The sequence below is a fragment of the Acomys russatus genome, chromosome 14 (assembly GCF_903995435.1).
Source record: "Acomys russatus chromosome 14, mAcoRus1.1, whole genome shotgun sequence".
Classification (NCBI taxonomy): Eukaryota; Metazoa; Chordata; class Mammalia; order Rodentia; family Muridae; genus Acomys; species Acomys russatus.
This window is the reverse complement of record NC_067150.1, coordinates 44,088,854-44,099,899: the sequence shown is the minus strand read 5'-3', so window position 1 is coordinate 44,099,899 and position 11,046 is coordinate 44,088,854.

Below are 11,046 nucleotides of genomic sequence, written 5' to 3'. Positions count from 1 at the left end.
AAATACTAGCCACAATGCTGTGACCAAATACAGAAAGTGAGAGTGTAATATTTATGACTATTTTTGATATGTTTGCATATATAAAGCAAATATTTCTGTTTTCTTTCTCTCTCCCAATCTGCCAACATCTAATATAAGATATGTTAATAATTAACTGTACACTCAAGATGTAAGAAGTGGAGCTGGGCCGGAAGAGGGAACAACACCTGAAGATGAAGGAAAGGTTTTGCCTCTTTTAGGGAGACAAGGGTTAGCGTATTTTCATTGGTAGGTGGAATAACTTTCATGTTGAGTGGAAACATGATTCTGTTGTCTTTATTGGGAAATTAGCACAGTTGTGATTTCAAGCACTGGACATAAGCGCCAACCTGGAGAGGTATTGCACCATAATATCTTTGTAATGAGGCAACTTGCCTAGAATGACAGTTTCCCAGAATCCTCTTCCCTTTATGTTCCTGGTTAGTCTGAGCCATAGACATATTTTATTAGTTTGGGATTTAAAAGTGATAGCACAGTCATGTTGCTCTTTAATGCTCAGTAGCTCGAGGCAGATGATTCTGCAGCTCACAGGTATTGATTATCTGCTAAGCCATCGGTTTGGTGTGGGATAACAGACAAGCCTGTCACCGCCTGACCCTCCCCTGAATTTTCCTTCACGTTGTCTGACTGCTGGGCCAGGTGTGTATAAAGGGCACCAGCTTCTTCTATTGCAATACAACTACCAAGGGGAGACAGTGAGCATAGTTCTGGGTTCCAGTTCATCCCTGTGGTTTTTTCCCAGGCTTCTGCTCTTTATATCCACAGTCCTCTCCTGACTATGGCTTATATGGCAGCCTCAAGCTATTCAACAAGATGCAAACAACAGCACTAGAGAGGCCTGTTAACTAGCTCCCTCTCAGATGCCTTCAGTAGATCACCCCAACACACACATACACACACACAAACACACACACACATACACACACATACACGGGAGGGCAGGGAGAGGAGGAGGAGGAGGGGGAGGAGGAGGAGGAAAGGAAGGCCCATATCACCTTCAGTTTTATCCTGAATGCTATAGTGTTAGTGGTGAAAAGTAGTTAGATTTTCAATATAGATTAAAAAGAGACCCTATTGTCAGATTGTACTTTCTTGGGGTTTTTTTCCTGGCTTAAAAAAAAAAATCTTAGTATAACTGAATAGGTGACATTAGAAAACCTGAGGGCAGAGATGAAAGGATAAATAGAAAACTTAGATTTCTTTTTTTTTTTTTTAATTTTTTTATTAATTTATTCTTGTTACATCTCAATGTTTATCCCATCCCTTGTATCCTCCCATTCCTCCCCCCCCCCCCATTTTCCCATATTCCCCTCCCCTATGACTGTTCCTGAGGGGGATTACGTCCCCCTGTATATTCTCATAGGGTATCAAGTCTCTTCTTGGCTACTTGCTGTCCTTCCTCTGAGTGCCACCAGGTCTCCCCGTCCAGGGGACATGGTCAAATGTGAGGCACCAGAGTACGTGAGAAAGTCGTATCACACTCTCCACTCAACTGTGGAGAATATTCTGACCATTGGCTAGATCTGGGAAGGGGTTTAAAGTTTACCTCCTGTATTGTCCTTGGCTGGTGCCTTGAAAACTTAGATTTCAATGCTTTATATTTGAGGTGCTTAAATAGCCAAGTGAAGGCATCATGGAAGTAAATCGCAGCTCAGTAAAGAAGTCCAAGTTGGACATAAAAATGTAGGAGTGACAGGGCTGAGGAAATGGCGCAGTGGTTGTGTAAAGTGTTTGCTGCACATGCATGAGGGCCAGAGCAGATATCAGAGCCAAGATATCAGACCTCCCAGTGGTCAGGAGGCAAAGACAGAGATCTCTGGAGCAAACTGGGCAACAAGAAAGGCTGAAAAGGTGAACTCTGGGTTCAGTGAGAGACCCTGCTTTGATATGTAAAATGGAGAACAACTGAGGAAGACACTGAACATAAAACTCTGGCCTACACACACACACACACACACACACACACACACACACACAGGCAAAACTTAGGCAAACAAAAACTGGAACAGTCAGTAAGGAGGAAGTAAAACATACTATCTCATAAGAATCAAATTTAAGGAGTACATCAGCAAGGGCTGAAAATCGTGCCCAGAGTTACTGGTGTTCTCAGAATAAAGGGTGGTCTCCACAATCTGGCTCCTTGGCCTCCAGTCCCCAGTTCGTTGGAGCCTCCCTGGGTGATTGTCTACACACCATTCGTGGTTGTCACTGCGAATCCTGCCATGTTTCCTTTTCCTTTGCCAAGTTTAGCAGTTAAGCCATGAAAGCCACTTCCCCAGTCCACCCATCCCCCAACTCTGACATCTCATCCCCGCAGCTCAGCTCACTAACCCTTACAATTTCCACCAACCCTAAACATAGCTCTTCTTTCAGGAAGCCTTGAGTACTCCTGTCACGTCCTCCAGCACTTATCATTAGCTGCTTGTAAAATGCCTTTGCTTTTTTAATATTTCCCTGTAATGTATCCAACACTGGGTCATCTCTCCCTCTGCAGATTCTATTTCCCTGTAGCGTTCTCAAGTGGGAGTATTTTCTCTCCCACATTCTATCTTTCTTTAGGTATGTAGACTGAACTTTCTCTTCATCTGTGACTTTCTAACTGAATTGCTGATATCTCTTCCTATGAGCATATAATTCAATTTTAAAATTTAGATTCCTTTGTTAGACACACACGCGCACATGCGCACACACACACACACACACACACACACACACACACACATACACACACATACACACACATCAAATCACATCAGAATTGAACATATCCTCTTCACCTCTGGCCAGAGTGATCAAAATGCAGGCAACAGAGTCCATCTTAGAGACAACCCCTGCTCCCTTTACCAGGGGGACCCACATGGCCTGAACTGATGTCCTGAGCTACCCATCTGCTACATCTGTGTAGGGGCCTAGGTCTAGTCTATGCATGGCTCTTGGTTGGTGCTTCATTCGCCACAAGCCCTCTCAACCCTAGTTAGTTGGCTCTGTTGGTCTTCTTGTGGAGTTCTTGCTCCCTCCAAGTTCTTCTATCTTTCCTCCTATTTTCCACAAGACTCCCTACATTTCACCCAGTATTTTGCTGTGAGTTTCTGCATCTGTTTCGATCTGATGCTAGGTGAATCCTCTTAGAGGACTGCTATGCTAGGCTCTTGTCTGTGAGCATAGCAGAATATTGTTAGTTATGCCAGGGGTTGGCTCTCTCCCATGGAGTGGGTCTTGGGTTGGGCCAGGCAGTGGTTGGACATTCCCTCAATCTCTGCTCCATCTTTATCCCTGTCCATCTTGTAGGCAGGGTAAATTTTGAATTGAAGGTTTGTGGAAGAGTTGGTGTTCTATTCCCTGTACTAGCAGTACTGTCTAGTTAGAGAGTGCCCTCTTCAGTCTCTATGAACTCTGCTACTAGGGGTCTCAGTACTCTTCATAACATCCTGGGTTGCTAGTCAGCTGGCTAACTTCACTGGGAATAATTACCTCGTGTCCCCCTCATTCATGTTATCTACTCAACAGGTCTATTTTTTATGTCATTACTGCTAATTTAACTTCTTCACTGATTCGGTCTCAAGTGCCTCACGGATTTAGTTTACTTCTTTTTATTTTTTATTTTTTTATTTTTTATTTTTTTTAGTTTACTTCTTGAGTTGCCCCACATCTCTATTTCTTTTTAATTTCCAGGATCCACAACCCACTGATATCAGAACTTTTTTCACCAATCTTCAGAACTTTACTTTTCTTTTTATCCATCCTAAATTCTTTTTTTTTTTACTTTTTTAGGTACTAGCTTGTTTTGCAATTGCCTCTATGTTCTGGCTCTATGTTCATCTGTTTATCTAAGTACATAGTGTCATGAAAATTCAGTGGTGTTTGGACTCCATAGATGAACTGAGTATGAACATTTTCCAGCTGTCTCTGGAAGTTCATATGCAAAACAACAACAACAACAATGAACTATGTCCTAAATCCATTTCAAGGTAGTCAACATACTGAAAATCCATCCCTTGTATCGACCTGAGCAATATATTTCTGTTTATTAGAGAAATTGCATCAGGAATGACAGTGAAACCCTGCATGGCCGTCTATTAATTTACAATGATGTGCTTAATTCAGAAATTCAGTGTCATCTTTATTTTGGAGCTTTTGGCACTAATAAAGAAGACACAGAGTCAAGGTGATTCTCAAATCACTTTAAGAGTGTAACTAATGTAAGGGGATGAAATTTTCTATTCCTGTCTGCTTTCCATTTCAAAGTTGATGAGGACACTGTTCTGTTGGCAGTAAAGATAGAAAATTTATAAGGCTATGCAAGGCAGATTACATTGTGACCTAGCTGTTGAATTTTTCATCTGCACCATAAACAAAGAAGGACAAGAAACATTTGTTCTGCATTTCAAAGAACTACACATGAAGAGCAAACGGGGTAGAAAGGCACAACAATTAAATTTCAGTCTTTCACATATCACCCCATCTTTGACATTTCTGCACATGATTTCTTACTTCTCCTTTAAAATTTTTGTTTAAATCTTGTAAAACTCTTATCTCATTTGGAGAGCAAGTCACTGAAGAGCAACACCAAGAGATTATAGATCCCGGTTACATCGTGGGGTCTGAACCAAATGTCAGTCTAGTAATTCACTGTGGCAGTGACTAACATCAGGAGATGCTATTACAAACCTCTATACACTATAAAACAAAGTGTGGTAACGATGCTAATGCCCGGCAAGATGAATTATACTCACTGATGCTGGCATAAATGTAAAACTGCAAATACACAATTAACAGCTAAAACTTGAGTGTCAATATTATTACTTCTATGAGTGGTCTAGAAGAATTTTGGTGTGAATGCAAGGATACAGATGACAATTAAGCAAATGTTCCTAGTGGGCATATCAAGTGACCTTTGCAAGAGAGGACACTTTCATTCTCTGGGGCCAAATTCTCTGACACCAACTAGATTCAGCTGTGTCCTTGTTTCCATATCAAGACAGCAGCTAATGATGCTATCTGAGCCAAGCACTATTATGCTTTATTCTCTGTCTTGCCTTACTTCTAATATAAGGGTGGTTACATGTTATAGGTTTGCTTTTTATTTCTTTATTTGTGTAAATGAGTATGCATTCATATATGTATATATAGGGAGTTGTATATTGTAACTAATTTACAGTGTATGCTATTAAAGCAAGAACTGACACCAATATCTATGAGTCACTTTTGTTTCACAAATGGCAATTTTTTATTATTCATCCTTAAGACTGGCTTTTAATATACACACTATCTTTTTTTTTTTTACCATATTCTAATAAATGTTTGCACACAATTAAGGATGCTAAGAAAACGGTCCCTGAGAAATGTTGATCATTAAAGTTTAACCAATGTGTTCAGTATACTCAGGCTCCTTTGAGTCTCTATTGCTCAATTTTTACAGGTATAACCCAAATATCTGAAGCCACAAATGAGGCTATGATACATTGCTCTCAGGCAGAAGTTTCTGAGCAGGTGGCCCAGAGGGATGTTTTGTTTTGTCAGCATGGTGTTTGATTGGTATTGTTTGATAAAACATTATTTGATTTGTCAGTGTTTTAAAAGTAGGAGTCATGAAGGCACCTGAATTTTTTCTTTCTTGAAATATCAGAGTACGCAAGAACATCCATGTTCTTCTCCATTCACTGGCATGCTAGTAGATGCTTAACACTCGGCGTTTTTGCTTAAAGCCCTGACTTGTAGCAGTTGCCAGTTTCTCCAGTGTAAATCCTACTCTGGTAACCAGCTTCAAGCTACTAAGAGGAGGTTGGTCAAGTGGAGTTGAAAAGAGACACAGGTGATTTATTCTTATAAAAAAGTATAGATCAGCTGTATTGTACAATGATCAATACTATTACTCAGCAAAATCGACTGCAGTTACTAATTGCCCCCTTGAAATAAGGCAGCCTCTAGTTCTTCACAGTCCCCATCTCATCTGAGACACATGTTCAGATGAAATGCTAATTTGCATAGAGGCCCATTTTGTGTTTTTGATCCCTTGCATAAGGAAGTGTTACTTTGGAGTAGTAAGAGCTAGAATCTTTTTTTTAAAAAAATTTAAATAATTCCAATGTTGTTTAAATGGACACAATGTAGTTAAGACCTTGGGTCAGAAAGAATGAATTTAATTGGGAAATAAGGTCAGCTAAGGATAGGAAGAAGAGACACTGCATAGCTCTAGTGTCAATTCATGTGTAGAGTGCAGCTCGGTCTACAGGAAGACTTGCTCTTTGGGATTGACGGACAGTGACTGGAGCAAGAATGTAGCAAGGTTAGAACTATGGAGCTTGGTCATAAGAAAGGAACTGGTTTAGAATTAGCAAGACAGGTGTCTTACAGACTGATTTACTCAACAACAAATATTTCTCACAGGTTTATAGGCTTAGAAATCTAAAGCTAAAGTGCCCCCAAAGTCTGATATCAGATGGCAACCTACTTCATGCGGGCAGATCGTCACCTTCTTACTGTGTTTTTCATGTAGTGGACCACAGAAAGAGAAAACTCACGCCTTTCTTTGCTATACCTATTCAATAGGACTCCACTCTTATAACCTAATGACATCCCAAAGGCCCCCATCTCTCAGTACCATACCTCTGAAAGCTAGAATTTTAGTGTAGAAATTTTGAGCCAACAAGCATTTAGTGTATTGTAGCTGATAACCCAAACAGCCATCCATTGGTGCAAAGTGGCATCCCACCTCTCTCATGTCTCCTCAAAGGATATGGCCAGACACCTGCCACATCCCCTCTGGTCCTTTGTGTATCCCACTACTCGGCTTTCATTAACAACAACAAAAACGAACCAGCCTAGAGTTACCATATATGTTCATGCATGGTGAACACTGTACAACTCTAGGTGACACCTTTACTGTAGACTGATTAGGACATACTCCATTACTTATTCAGTACATATTTGTGCAAAATACCTGCAGAAATAAGCACCAACCAAGTGAGAACATTCACAGGCTAGGTTCATCATAGCAAGGGAGCCAGCCACTGTCATGCGTGTTTTTGGTAGAGACTCCAAGGCAGGCAGGCACTGGGAAAATGTGATAAAAAGAAGGAGAGGTTTCAGAGTGCAGGGATGAAAGGCTTTTTGCATAGAGACAGTAGTTTAGGTAGCTAGAAACAAGGAATCCTGTGGGATTGATGAAAGGTATATTTTTAGATTATTATCTATCTATCTATCTATCTATCTATCTATCTATCTATCTATCTATCTATCATCTAATTTCTGATCTGTGGCCAAAGCTGGCTTGCAACTCAGGGCATAGCATAGGCTGTCCTTGAACCCATGTCAGTCCTTTTTCCTTTGCCTCCTATGTGTTGGGATGTAGACATGAGTTACCAGGACCAGCAATGCTTAGCTTTCTCTAGTTTTTACATAAGAAGTAGGGAAACGGTCGGCTATGAATCAGGTCCTACCTGTTGTGTCTCACTATTACAGAAGCTACTAGTTGGCTTGCTAGGTTATTGCTGAAGAGAGCAGTCTGACTTTGTACATTCCACCCCCCCTCCCAGGATTGCACCTTGTGCTGCCTGTTCCATCAAAATGTGCGGTTTTGACAAAGGAAGGAGTTGTCTAGGAGAATGCTTTAGAAAAAAGTAGCATTCATATAGCCAGTGAGTGTATAAGTCATCGATGAGACTGAACTCTAACTTTTACATCCTCTGGTCATTGGCATGATCCCTTGTCCTGCTCCAGCATGGCACGCGTGCGTGCACACACACAAACACACACACACACACACACACACACACACACACACACGCGCGCGCGCGCGCGCGCGACACGGCTACTAATATACTTGACAAATGCAAAACAGAAAATTGAATGTCCAAATCCTTTTGGCTTCATAACTGTCACTTTACTAAACCAGCACAATCCCTAACTACATTATAAACATTTGTCCTCACATCCACACAAAAGTATACTCCTCACTCCTTACAAAAAAAAAAAAAAAAAACAAAAACCCTTTTTTTCCTGACAGCAAATCACAAACCATCAAAATGCAGGGTTGTAGAGTCCAGCACCGGTGGATATGTCTACAGCCCAACCCCTGCACCTAAGGTTATGAAATACTGCAGAAGAGGATAGGAAGACTGTTAAAGCCAGAGGACTGGGGAGTCTGCCAGGAGCCCGTGTAAAGTCAGAAGATGTATGCATAAAGTCTCACCAACACGGCTACCTAAACACCAGTAGGCATCCCAAAGTGGATGGAGGAGAGCTCGTGAGGCCTCAACCTGCTCAAAGAATTACCAGGCAACTGAGGAATGCTGAGAGAGGAGAAATGGCCTTCCCTAACTGGGAAGAGCACACCAATTAGTTATCCAATGCCAAATGGCCAGTCCTAGAAACTATACACACATTATATGGATCAAATAGGATGCACTTATGTATTGAGGAATATATATGCACATACATATATACATACATATGTAAGTAAAAACAATTAGTGTTAAAGAGGCCATGAATCTGAAAGAGATTAAGAGGAGTAGATGGGAGGGTTTAGAGGGAGAAAGGGAAGGGGAAATGATGGAATCGTATCATAATCTCAAACAGTAAATGAAATAATTTTAAAAGCTAATGACAATGTAATTACCATGCACTGATTTTGCATAGGAAATGCAAGTTTAGACACACCACTTTCAAGTTATTTCTGCTGATGTAGCATTCTCATTAAATAGCTGTTATCACTGCATATACACACAAGCACATGTGTTCAAAGTATGAAACTTTTGGTTTGATAAAAAAATAAGTTTTTGAGGAATAATAAGATAGATCACTCAAAAAAGTACTTGCTATGTAGTCATAAAGACATGAGTTTTGTCTTCTGTGCCCATGCAGAATGGATGCACTTGCAATCCCAGTATGGGGCAGGCAGACAGGAATCTCCTTGGACTTTGCTGGCCAGACAACACAGTCGAATCAGTAAACCTCAGGTCTCAGTGAGAAATCTTGTCTTTAAAAAAACAAACAAACAAAAAAAGGTGATCAGTTCTTGAGGAATGACACCTGAAGTTGCCTCTGGTCTTCACATGCATACTCTTCTTGACACACATAAACTCACACATGCACATGTACATAAATAAAGAACATAGTAAGCATTTCAAAGCATGGGTTTTGTGTGATCTGTTTTTAATCTATTCTGGCTCTGAAGCTCTTTACTCTTTTAACATTCTTGCTTTATGCCAACCTTCAGACACTGAAACTATGCTTTTCTCTTTTTTTTTTCTCTAAAATTGCATCTTTTAATATACTCCTATTGCCAGTCAGAGATGATGATGACGTAATTTCTCTCTCTTCATATGACTATGAGGACCTTCCCTGCCTTTAGTTTTTTATCTTTTATGCGTGTCTGTGTATGTTGGTACGAGCATATGTCATGTATATGAGTGCCTTAGGATCCCAGAAGAGGGTGCAGGTTCCACGGAGCTGGAGTTGCTGGTGGTTGGGAGACGCCTAGCATGGGTACCCAGCTTAAGAGTGGGAGCTCACTCTTGACTGCTGAGCCATATCTCCCACCTCCCTCTTGCTCGCCATTTCCCCTGTGCTTCTTGCTGTGTGGATAGTGCCCATAGTTCAGAGAGCAGAAATATGTAATATTCTTTGTGATTGCTTTAATACTGTGTCCAATATCATGTAAAATTTTTATGTTTTCTGGTTTAGCAATGATGCCACTAGAAATTCTGTTCTTTTTTATAATGTTTCCAGATGAAGCACCAAGTTGTTTATTTTCACATTTTCCACACCAAGTATATTAATTTCTCTTCTCCTTGCCATGATGGATTACCTGACAAACATAACTTAAAGAAGGGGAGATCATTTGGACCTTCAGTGTGAGCCACAGTCCATTGTGCTGGTGAGGGTACGGCAGTGAGAGCATGGGGGCAGATAGCAATGCCCTTGTGGGGAAAAACAGAGATCGGTGAATGCTGGTGCTCAGCTTTTTGCTTTTGTGATCCCATTTCATTAAGTCTAAGATCCAGTCTATGGTGGTGCCACCTACATTGAAAACGAGTCTTCCATCATCAGTTCATTCAGGAGACACCCTCACAGAAACGCTCACAGACGCGTCTCCTAGGTGATTCTAAATCCAATCAGTAACATTGTGCATCATTTGCTGTGCTGTCTGTTTAAATACAAGTATAGAATGCAAAGGAACCAACCATAACCCAGAGGTGTCACTGTTTCATCCCAACGTTTAAAGAAACTGGGAAGTCACTGACTTCTCTCTGGAAGCATATAAAGTAAGTGGCTGACAAATGAGCAATCTCCATGTTAGATTTCAACAGAAAGATGTCCTTATGTGTGTTGGCTGCCTTCAGCCAGACTAGTCAAAAGCAAGAACAGAACAGCCCCTCTCTTCCTCACAGGAACACATGGCTTAATAGTAAACTCACTCCTTCCCCTTGGTTGAGCATGTCTCATGCCAGTGTGGCTCAGGACTTGGCAGATGCTAACAGGGTTGGACCAGCTTTCATTCTCACTCTATTTGATGGCTTACTGGGTGGTGACTCCTATCATGGGCACGACCTGCCTTTCGGAAGGCCTCAGGCCTGCTCTTGATGCCTTGCAACTAATGGCATCAGACCTACCGGATCAGCCAGGAGAACTTTGAATATTTAGAGTGTCAGTAGAGTAGAGTATGACCGTTATTTCTACAAATTGCCTGGGAAGCAATCCTCTGAGATTTCATTTTGTTTTGTTTTGTTTTTTGTTTTTTTGTTTTTGTTTTTTGATTGAGTTGCTGGGACCTTCATCTTAGTGAAGTTTGCCCAACCAACTATCAGAGCAGTTAAGGGTCACAACTGTCCCTTCTTTTAAAGATTGTTCTCCAAAAGGATAGATGTCACCTGGTTTGAGGGACTAACGCCCCTACCACAAAACTGCTATGGAGTGTCTTGTCTTCAGGAAGTGACATTCTATGGTGCAATGTGCACCAGAGTTCTACTCAGCATCCTGAATGACACCAAAGCCAGACTTTCCCCT